The sequence below is a fragment of the Henckelia pumila genome, chromosome 3 (genome assembly GCF_033568475.1).
Source record: "Henckelia pumila isolate YLH828 chromosome 3, ASM3356847v2, whole genome shotgun sequence".
Lineage (NCBI taxonomy): Eukaryota > Viridiplantae > Streptophyta > Magnoliopsida > Lamiales > Gesneriaceae > Henckelia > Henckelia pumila.
The window spans coordinates 200560409-200571788 of NC_133122.1; the positions used below are offsets into that span (position 1 = coordinate 200560409).

The 11380-nt window shown below is 36.1% G+C and overlaps 1 long non-coding RNA gene across 1 annotated transcript; it reads right to left on the bottom strand.

Annotated features, from left to right (window-relative positions):
* Positions 1–4893: 4893 nt before the first annotated feature.
* Positions 4894–10459, bottom strand: LOC140893441 (uncharacterized). The gene is made up of 4 exons (XR_012153144.1): positions 10232–10459; positions 9733–9840; positions 9228–9336; positions 4894–5483 (listed from the first exon to the last, which is right to left on the bottom strand). It is a non-coding gene; the product is annotated as an uncharacterized lncRNA (long non-coding RNA).
* Positions 10460–11380: the final 921 nt, after the last annotated feature.

Here is an 11380-nt window from a genome sequence, read left to right on the forward strand (position 1 = left end):
CAACAACAAAATGATATGCATGATTACGAACCAAACACAAAAACTAAACTAAATGAATGCAAATAGAATGAACACAAAAGATAATAACCAATGCAATGAACTAGTATACCCCTCCATACTTAACCAAAGCATTGCCCTCAATGCTTCAGAACAATGAACAGAATGCAAACAAACAAAAACACCATGAAAATGAAAATAATACTCCCCTGGTTTTCGATTCATTCTCTTCCTTCTTGACTGTATCCTTGGTGATGGTAGCCTCAGTCTAGATATATCGGCAAGCACGACCAACTGGCATGGGAAAGAAACAAAACTCCATAAAAAATAAAGATAAAAACCAAAAACAAAATAAAAAGCAAAAACAAAAACACTGGGTTGCCTCCCAGTCAACGCTAAATTTATAGTCTATAGCCCGACTCTACTCCTCTCTTGAGTGGCGACATTCAAGGTGGTTTATCCACCGTCTTTGATAAACTCAGATTAGTCCTGCACTTGCATGCCACACCATTAAAGAAATTGTGCAAGGGACTAATTCCTGCAGGAAATTGCACCTGCAGACATGCACCAACATCATCAATCACATCAATCAAACGAATAGCAGAACAAGATTTTAAAATTGGTCTCTCAGTATCCGACTTTAACATTTTAAACACAACTTGCTCATCGTTCAGTCTTAACACCAACTCCCCTTTTTCAACATCAACTACCACCCTACTAGCAGCAAGAAAAGGGCGTCCTAAAATCATAGGCACTTCACAATCCTCATCCATGTCAAGAATAACAAAGTCTACAGGGAAGATAAAGTGTTCTATCTTGACTAGGACATTCTCCACAATCCCCCTCGGGTATTTAATAGATCCATCAGCAAATTTAAGGGAGATAGCAGCAGGTTCAATATTTTCTACACCTAGTTTTCAAGCAATAGAATAAGGCATTAAATTTATGCTCGACCCAAGATCACACAACACATTTTCAAAAGATAAACTTCCAATTTTACAGGGTATAGAAAAACTCCCTGGATCTTGAGATTTGGTTGGAAGCTTCTTCTGCAGCACCGCCGAGCATTCCTCGTTCATTGTGACTTGCGTTATATCATTCAATTTCTTCTTATTTTTCAGCAAGTCTTTCAGAAACTTTGCATATCTCGGCATCTGAGCTAATGCATCTGCAAAAGGAATGTTAATATGCAGTTTCTTGAAAATTTCAAGAAACTTTTTAAATTGAGATTCAAACAACAGTTTTTTAGCTCTATGGGGGAAAGGTAAAGTAGATATATCAACATTCTCATTAACTTCAAATTTCGAAGTCTTACCTTTCTTACCTGTCGTGGAAGAATTTCCAGCACGCACCTCCGCCTTCTTCTCTGAAATTTTCGGCCCCTCCATAGTTTTCTCTTCTTACGGTTGCTTCTCAGACTGTTCAGATTGTGATCTCGTCACTACCATAATTGCATTCATGCCTTTGGGATTTGGTTCAGTGTTGCTTGGAAAAACTCCAACAGGACGTGTGGACAATTGGGTTGCAATCTGGCCCATCTGAATTTCCAGCTTCTGCAGCATACTCTCCTGATTCTACAAGCGAGCCTCAGTACTCTCCACGTACTTCATCATGATCTCCTCAAAACTCGGCTTTTTATCCTCTTGCTTGGCCCGCCAGTTCTGACTGTAGTTGTTGTTTGAGTTGTATGTCTGCCTTCCTTGATTGCCCAAAAAATTCACAGCCTCAACTTCAAACAACTGCTGGTCTTGTTGCATATTCCCTTGTGCTTAATTTACCGGCGCTGTTTTCATGAGTGCCACTTGGTGTGTCAGCGCGTTAATCTTAGCATTCAGGGCCATTAAAGCATCGACCTCTAAAACTCCAGCCTTCTTCTCTCTCTTTACATCCGGCCACCCAATGTTACTCTCTGTCATGTTGCCAATGATCTCCCAGGCTTCAGCTGGCGTCTTCCTGAATAATCATCCATTAGCAGCAGCATCTAGCATAGAACGCACTGAAGGATCTGCTCCATTATAGAACGTCTGGGTTTGCTGACTTTGTGTGAGATTATGCTGAGGACACATCCTCAACATCTTTTTAAATCTGGTCCATGCCGCATGTAGAGATTCTCCCTCCTTCTGCTTGAAAGATATAATATCTGCGAACAACTTCGCCATCTTCGTAGGAGGGAAATACTTGTTCAGAAAATTTTGAACAAGTTGATCCCATGTAGTAATGGAACCAGCAGGCAGATCATCTAACCACTCCGTAGCTTCCCCTTGTAGAGAGAATGGGAATAACCGCAGTCGCACTGCATCAGATGTTACCCCATTCACCTTGAACGTGTCACAGATTGATAGAAATCGCTCCAGATGAGCGTAGGGGTCTTCCAAGGATGTTCCCCCAAATCTAGCTTGCAATTGAATCAGCTGAATAGTAAAGGGCTTCAGCTCAAAATTGTTCGCCTCAACAGCGGGGCGAACGATGCTAGATCCATAACCTTCAACTGGCGGCCTAATAATATCCCAAACAGTACGGTTGTCCGCCATCTATCCTAGCACCTGAAAGTTACAAAGAAAATAGAGGAATTCAGAATTTAATAAAAAAAAAATTAAAATAAATTCTAATCTCAAGAGAAACAAAAATTCTGATATCAAAACAGTCCCCGGCAGCGGCGCCAAAAGCTTGACCAGCTAAATCGGTATGATTAAAAATCAACTGGCAAGCGCACCAGGTCAAATTATAGATAGTGAATAAAATTCGAGTGTCGAACCCACAGGGACTGCATAAAAATGAATACCAAAATATATTTATTCCTACTTAATCTAGACCAATGAATAAAAGTGATACAGATTTTAAAATAAACATAAAAATTGCAATTAAAATTTAAATAACTAAAACGCAGCAGAAAACTTTGGATTAATTCAAATATTGGAAAAGTTCGATCAAGGACTCACGTAGGTACCAGACAATTCATGTAACAAGCAGTCGATCTAAGACATCAGACCTAATCTTAATTCACGGGAATTTTCCTAATTTGTTCGAAGGACTATTTCTAGAACAATCAAACCCATTCAAATATTGATGAACCAATCTTTCGTAATTCTAACAAAATTTGAATGCATGAATAACTGTGAAAATTCAGTTTACACCCAAACTACATAATGAAACCGAATTCTATTTCTAGTCAGTTTTACACTATGTTGAATATCAAAGTGATCAAAATCGAAACCTTCTCTGTCGACTTGGAATCGATTAACATGCAAGCAAATAACTGGCCAAAAAATTTGCAAGACAAATATAAATTCGATAATCAATAAAATAAAATCAAGTCTAAAAATATCAAATAAATAAACGAATTTTTACATAAATTGTCTGGCCCAATCACGTGGCCTTGATCGAAAAAGAAAACTACTCAATAAATAAATTCATGATCAAACAAGGTCTTTAATCATGAAAAGTAAAAATAAAATAAAATAAAAGAAGAAGAAATCTTCTCCCAAGCCTGTAGCTGCCTTGCGTCTGAAATTCTCCAACTCTGGAACCTGGAACCCTCTCTCACGTCTGAATGAGTCCCTTAAATATGCGTATAAAAAGCCCATGAAAGATAACCCGTAAAATAAGACTTTTTAATTTCTGAAATTTTGATTTTTTTCTGATTCCCAACGTCTCGCTCGAGCGAGCACAACCTCTCGCTCGAGCGAGAGACTCTCTGTTCCGAGGATTTTAATTCACGTATTTCTCGCTCGAGCGAACGTGTTTCTGCCCGAAGAAATAATTCACACACAGACTTGCGCGGTTCCCATCTTTCTTTGCGTGATAGCGCTTCCACCCAACGCTAATCTCTTCTCCTTCATGCGCGTTTGCGCTTCATTCCTCCTTGTTTGCACTACATCTAGTGCAAACAATTTCGTTTGCAAGCGCTAACGCGCTTAAGTCCCTCCCGTTTGCACAACATGTTGTGCAAACGGGCTTCAATCTTCTTTTTTTTTCTTTTTCTTTTTCTTTTTCTTTTCTCTTTTCTTCAAAACTCTGTTAAATTTCATTTTTCCTACAAATAGAACCCGGAGAATGAAATTCACACAAATGCAATAAAACACAAAATAACACACAAAATAATATGAATGCACACAAAATAAACATAAAAATATCACGATCTAATGCATACAAAATGCACTTATCAGTGTCCAAAAAACAGATAGCACTGGACGTGAGCTCTAAAGCTCATTACACTAGTACGGGTAAACATACAAATATGATGCATGCTAATGAATATTGACCGCTAAAATCGGTATGATAAAAATCAACTGGCAAGCGTACCAGGTCAAGTTATAATATAGTGGACAAATGTCCAGATGTCGAACCCACAGGGACTGTATAAATATGAATACCAAAATATATTTATTCCTATTTATTCTAGACTAATGAATAAAAGTGATTCAGATTTTAAACTAATAATTAAAATTGCAAATAAAATTAAATTAAGTAAAACACAGTAGGAAAATTTGGATTTAACTCAAATTTGGGAAAAGCTCGATCAAGGACTAAAGGAGGTACAAGACAATTCATGTAACAAGCAGTCAATCTAATACATCAGACTTAATTTTAATTCACGGGAATTTTCCTAATTTGTTCAAATGACTATTTCTAGAAAAATCAAACCTATTCAAATTTTGACGGATTAATCTTTCGTAATTCTAATCAAATTTGAATGCATGAATAGCTGTGAAAATTCAGTTTACACCCAAATCGCATAATGAAACCGAATTCTATTTCTAGTCAGTTTTACACTATGTTGAATATCGAAGTGATCAAAATCGAAACCTCCTCTGTCGAATTGGAATCAATTAACATGCAAGCAAATAACTGGTCAGGAAATTCACAAGACAAAAATAAATTCGATAACCAATAAAATCAAATCAAGTCTGAAAATCTCAAATAAACAAATCAAGTTTTCTACATAAATTGTCTGGCCCAATCACGTGGCCTTGATCGAAGAAAAACTACTACTCAATAATAAACATAATTAATCAAACCAAGTCTAAAATCATAAAATAGAAAATAAGAGAGTAGAAAAACCGAAGAATTGTTCAAGCAGCCGCCGTCAGCCTTCGCGTGCAAAAATCAAAAGACAAAAGTCTTTACAAAGATCAAAAAACTTATATTTTTATGTTCGCGCCAATTAGAATCCTCCTCGACCTAGAAATTCTCGAACATCACACATTCCCGAACACGCGCGCGCGCATGGCCTATACCTCGCGCGCGCGCAGTTCTATTAAGCAGTGGCTTCGTAACCCTCTCGCGCGCGTGCGATGCTGAAGCTCGCCCGCACGCGGCTTCCCCTGAGCTCTCTGGAATTTCCTTCTGCGCGTGCGCGGAGAGTAATCTCGCCCGCGCGCGCCTTTGCTTTGACATCTCTGGAACTTAACACTGTGCATGCGCGAGAAGGGCTCTCGCGCGCGTGCGCCTTGTCCGCACATTTGGTTTCTAAAAACTCCATTATCCTACAAAATTCAACCAGGAGAGTATAATACACGCACATAAAATAAAAAACTAATAAAACACAAGAAAATAAAATAAATGCATGTGTAATAAATATAAAATGATACAAAATAATGCATACACAACACACTTATCAAATATCTGGGTATCAAACTAGGAATCAAATCCTGCTCAGTTTAGGCGCCATGGTATGTATCACGTTGGGCCGTCGCATCAGGAGGTGACTCCCATACCATATAACCGTGGACATATCCGAAACCAAAAACTATGGTATCCATCCACACATGCAATGGGTCTGAGCAACCCCTATACTGGGTAAGCCAATAATACCGGCTTAAATCAAGATGTATGCACATGTAGCATAACATAAACATGCAATCATGACACATAAAATGAAACATATAAGCATGCATACCCGCTGGCAATCTCAATCAGTACTTACTTACCTTTCTAAGGTAGTCCTAGAAGCATCCATCTAGGTTACAAGCCTACCATCCACTCTACAATGTAAATATCCATGCATCACTAAACATGCTTTAAAAGCCTTAACTAAGCTATTGCATACTCCTAATATTTTTAGGAAGCCAAATCTATACATGCATCCGTCGTCAGCCCGCTGATGGCGACTACCCCACTATCTTGGGCACACTCTTGTTGCGGCTCCGCAGCTTCGAGAACTTCTCCGCTACTATGTCAGACACTGTCTGACTATAATAAAATATATTTTCTACTCTAACTCTAAAATAAGAGTACCCGACAAGCCCTAAAATAAAGCCATATGGGAGAATGAGAGAATTCGATGCGCTTGGAAATGAGGCACCTCGGCTCCTTTTATAGGCATGGGTTTGGACCGTCCGAACTCCCCTTTGGATCGTCCAATACTTGCATGCATGACATGTTTCTCGACCAGCTCTTCGGACCGTCCGAAGAGGCACTTCGGATCGTCCGATCCCGAGTATTATATCATCCGTGACGTCACCACTTCGGACACCTGGCTTGGCTACTGTTCGGACCATCCAAACGTCTACTTTGGAGCGTCCGAAGTCTGATATTTAGCCAATCAAATAATTCCTTATCTTATCTTATCCGGTGGGGATCAGACCGTCCGATCCTAGTTTGGAGTGTCCGAACTCTGCCCATCCGAACTAATTCAAGGCCTCCGAACTCGATCCCCTCGGACCATCCGATTTTGAAGTTCGGAGCCTCCAATCCTTCCGAAGACTTGAAATTCTTCCGGCTATTTCCGAGTGTTCTGAATACATTTTTGAACTTCTTGGACTTTTCTGTAAATCTTTTAATCATGTTTTACTTAATCTAACATGACCACTTGATTAATTATCGATTGATCATTAATTCCGGATACGGGTTACTACACGCAGTATGTTCAGTCAATAAACTTCTCCAAGACCATTAGTCAAAGCCAATAACCTTTGAATAAGGTTTCCCATATAAAAAAGCAGAAGAGTAGAATGCACAAAACAATGTACGGATGTCAGAAGCTAAAATACAAAGCAACGGTTATGTGTTTAAACGGCTTTAATTCAAATGTTACCATTGCAATCCAAATTTATAAATAGCAGATGAAGATCATTTGAAGAAACAAAACATGTCTGGAACTCTCACACTCTGTATCTTCTCGCATTATCAAAACATTCACTCAATTAAGCAAAGAGCTTCAAGAACAGTTGAAGAAAACTGATCAAGCACACGTCTCAAGATATATTTGATCAAGTATATGATCAATTGTGCTAATTCTATCGAATTGTAATACTCTATGTAAAGATCAGTTAAGTGTTTTACACACACACATTCAATTTTAAGTGATTTCAGTCGAGGACAGACTCTGTGTCATGTCTAGGAGTTCTAATGTAGGAAATTAGGTGTAAGTCCTAGTATTAGATTGGGTTGTTGCAAAGAGATTGTACTAATCAAAGTCTTCTACAGTGAATCCTTCCGAGGTGGAAGAAGGGGCGATGTAGGAGTTTTAGTCTCCGAACATCCAGAAACAAATTCTTTGTGTCACTCTACTATCAGTCAAGCACTCTCACTCATGCACATATTCAGTCAAGCCATTTGAGACTTGTTCAGTCTGTTAGTTGGCTTCTTTCTGCATATAATCAATTTATTAGTTGGCCTCTTTCCGCGCATAATCAATATGTTGCTCAATTAACATCGACACACGATAAAGACTAGATTCTAGTTGCTAACCACAACTGAACTCATAATCGAAGTAGCAGATCAGTCGACTAGTGGCCAGTCAAGGATCCAATAGAGTTCAATAGATCCTGTCATAGAATCATCTCGAATCCTTAAAGCAAACCATCTCCACACATACGTATAAACACGAAAATCACAAAATCGAAGAGAATGGAGAAACACTTATAAAATCGAACTGACCAATCGTTCTTCAATTTCCTATCTTTTCAAAAAATCAAGGAACTGGTATAGAGGTTCGTAGGGAAGAAAGTAAAGGGTTTAAAACCTACCAATGTTGCTTGCGTGTCTTTCCAGACTTGTTTTTTCTTCGACTCTTCAAAGATTTGGCCAAAAATTTCCATGAAAATTTTTCGGCTCAGCATACAATGTGAAGTGAAGATGAGAATGAATTCTGATATTAGGAATTAGTGCGCAACAAATCGGGAAAAGTGGAAAACTGAAATGACTAGATCTGCTTTCTAGTTGGGCTAGAGTTATAATCAAATTAGGTATATTATGTCTAAAGACCAACATAAATAAAAAACTTGGAGATCAGAGTTAAGGACCTAATACATTTTTTAAATATATAAATAAATATCGGTTTAATCGATTAAATCGTTATTTTTTCAAAAAAAGCGAAATTGAACCGAACCGAACCGACTAAACCGATTTGATCGATATTTTTTTTAAAAAAATAAACCGACCAACCGAATAAGCCAAATAGAATTTTTGATTTTTCATGGTTTGATCGATTTAACCGATATTTTACTTACCTCTACTAACCCATACCCAACCATCCCCATTAATGAAGACAAGCAACAACGCACACGCGTTGCGTGTGTAACGTATTACATATATATTATATCGAATATATGTGTAAGACAATTTTATCTATAAAGCATTTGATTTTGTTATGAAATTTTATAAAATCAAGTAAGTTATGGCATATTTTAGCATTTTTGTACGTCATGTCTAGGAAAAAAAAGTAAGTGTTGTGCATGCCAAAAAAATCAAGCATATTTCTATAGTTATAACATTGACTCAAGTAGGAAAGTATAGAGCAAGTTTTTTTTTTAAATCTTAGATTAAACTTCTTAAAGAATAAGATATATGAAATTATACTGAATAAATAATTAATATACATTTAATTAAAATAATTATGTAGGTGGATAAAATTTAAAGAGCAACAGACTTCAGAGTTGTAGAACTTACTACAATCAATGAAAATCGTGATTGCATCAAGTTGTGCGTTGGATATTAGCATTATCTTCACCAAACAGAAGATGAATCATTTTGATATAGTGACGTGCATTGTCATAAAATATTAGCAGAAGACCTTGTTGGATATCCAAATTCTTTTTCTAAAGCTTCATGACCTTCGAGAGAACACAGAGCCACAATCATTGAGGTAGTCTTGGGCCACACCTAACTACAATATACTAAAATCTATTGTTCTTGGAAATTAAATAGACCAATTCCATGAGAGATATGTATATACTACATATGATAAATAATTTAATGGAAAATAAAATAGAGAATATGTTAAATACCAAAGTGTATCAACTGTATAACACTCTTTATCATCATCTCGCATGAATTTCAAAATCTACTCAGGAACCAAAGAGTTCACATGAAAGGCAGGCTATTCTCGTATTGGATCTGCAATTGAGTTGAAATTTAAAATAACGAGGTAAACATGGTTTTAAACACCACAAAAAAGAAACATTTTTTGAGAAGCCAGTAACATGAAAAAGTCTTTCTCTTTTCTCTAATATGATAGATAGATAGATAGATAGATAGATAGATAAAACTCATTCACCATTATCATGTCATGTATTGTAATATTATAGTCACTAAAGTATATTCTTAAAGTTAAATGCAAGTGTCCATTTCACGTTTTAATGTTTTGTTTTAAAAATTGTAAAAATACAATTTTGAATTATCATGCATTTTCTGTCGAGTAGGTTAGTTACTACATCGTGTGAAATTATGTACTGCAGCGCTTGAAAACTTAAATCATAGTAGGCGGAACATGTGTAAATAGGAGATGTGTACCTTCTAAATCACTTCTTGCTATAAAGTACTGGTCGCATGGGAGATCGAGCTTCAAAATGGCAAAGACGTGCGAAATGAAATCTTCTCGCTTACAGGTACTTCTTGTTCCTGCACAATTAGTAGCTTGCTTCAATTTTTAACCAATTCGATAAATTTGCTTTAGAAATTAAACTGTGAAATAACAAAATTAATAAGGCTATCAGTCCCACAATTTGGCCAACAACAATAAAAAAAATTCAGATAATAATCATGCTCTTATGACATATCACAGCAATAATCAGGCAATCAACAACGAAGTAAATCAGTAGCACTTAAAAAAATCCAATATCCATACCCCAGAGACAATCAGATTTAGATTAGAAATCGTAATTTTTTTTTAAAGTTTGGGACGTGCAGATTTAAAATCCAAAATTAAAAGTACCCACATCAAATGAATACTCGATCATTAAGTAGAGCAAGTTTGCAAATAATAAAAAACAAATTCAGATAATAGTCATACCCAACAAAATAATATGGGACAATGAGTGACGCAAGAGGGAAACCTTGAGCCGACTTGGGTGGATCTTAGCATAACGAAGAGGGAGGCATTAATGGTGCTGGTATAATATGATTTGGAATTTGAAATAGTAAGAAAATGAAGAAATACCGATTATTAGTTTTTTTTTTCTGAATTTGAAAGTTCGAACTAAATTTATGTGCTTAAGGAAAGTATGGAACCGTTGTGAGGAGGGAAATGGGCACAAAAGTAGTGGAAAGTGGCACGTATTGAAAATTTATTGACGTGGTGATTCAGTGGTTATCCAAACGTGAAGGATCTCCATTCTCCATGAAGTAATTCGAGAAAAGGGGTAATAAGGGGAAAAAATGGATGACCATACCAACCTACCAAAAAAGTTATTATCAATCGCTCAAGTTTAATAAAATAGAAAAGGTAACGAAAAATTTGTAAATATATTGAGATAAAAGCAAGAGTATTAAAATCACTTAAAAGAAAAGTAAGAGTATAAAATTATTTTGTTTTGAATTTTTTATATAAAAACTTTGTCAGTATATAAATCTGAAAATAAAAATAGAGTGGATATGGTTACTTGTAAGTTGTTGAAAAGAAAAAGTAAAATACCTGTTGTAACATTTGTTCTTGATGTGTGATGTCATTTTGGACAGAAAATGTGTTATTGACATAATTGTCAGGTCTATTTTCTCTCAAATCACTGGACTCCATTTGTCAAAAATAAAACATCTAGAAGACAACTATATTAATATCCCAACAAAGCTAACATAAGGTCAAAGGTAAACCGATATTGACAATTAAAAATATGCTTAAATAATTTGAAGAAACTTAAAAATCAAGGAATAAAATATGGTAACTTCATTGCGATATGTAGGAGATGATGGTTTTGACTAAGACACATATTATGTTTTATACGATTTTTTATTAAATGAAAAATAGAATGTTTTTGTAATTTGATAATTAAGAATTTTTTGTTATAAAAAACGACACAGAGACATCAAAGTTAGTCATTGACCCATCAACTTTGAGAGTGAGTTTTTGTGAGGCACATCAAATATGCTCATATTTTTATTAAAAAATTATATTTTTAGCATACAAAATAATTTTTTTTACGGGTGATCTATATATAAGATCCGT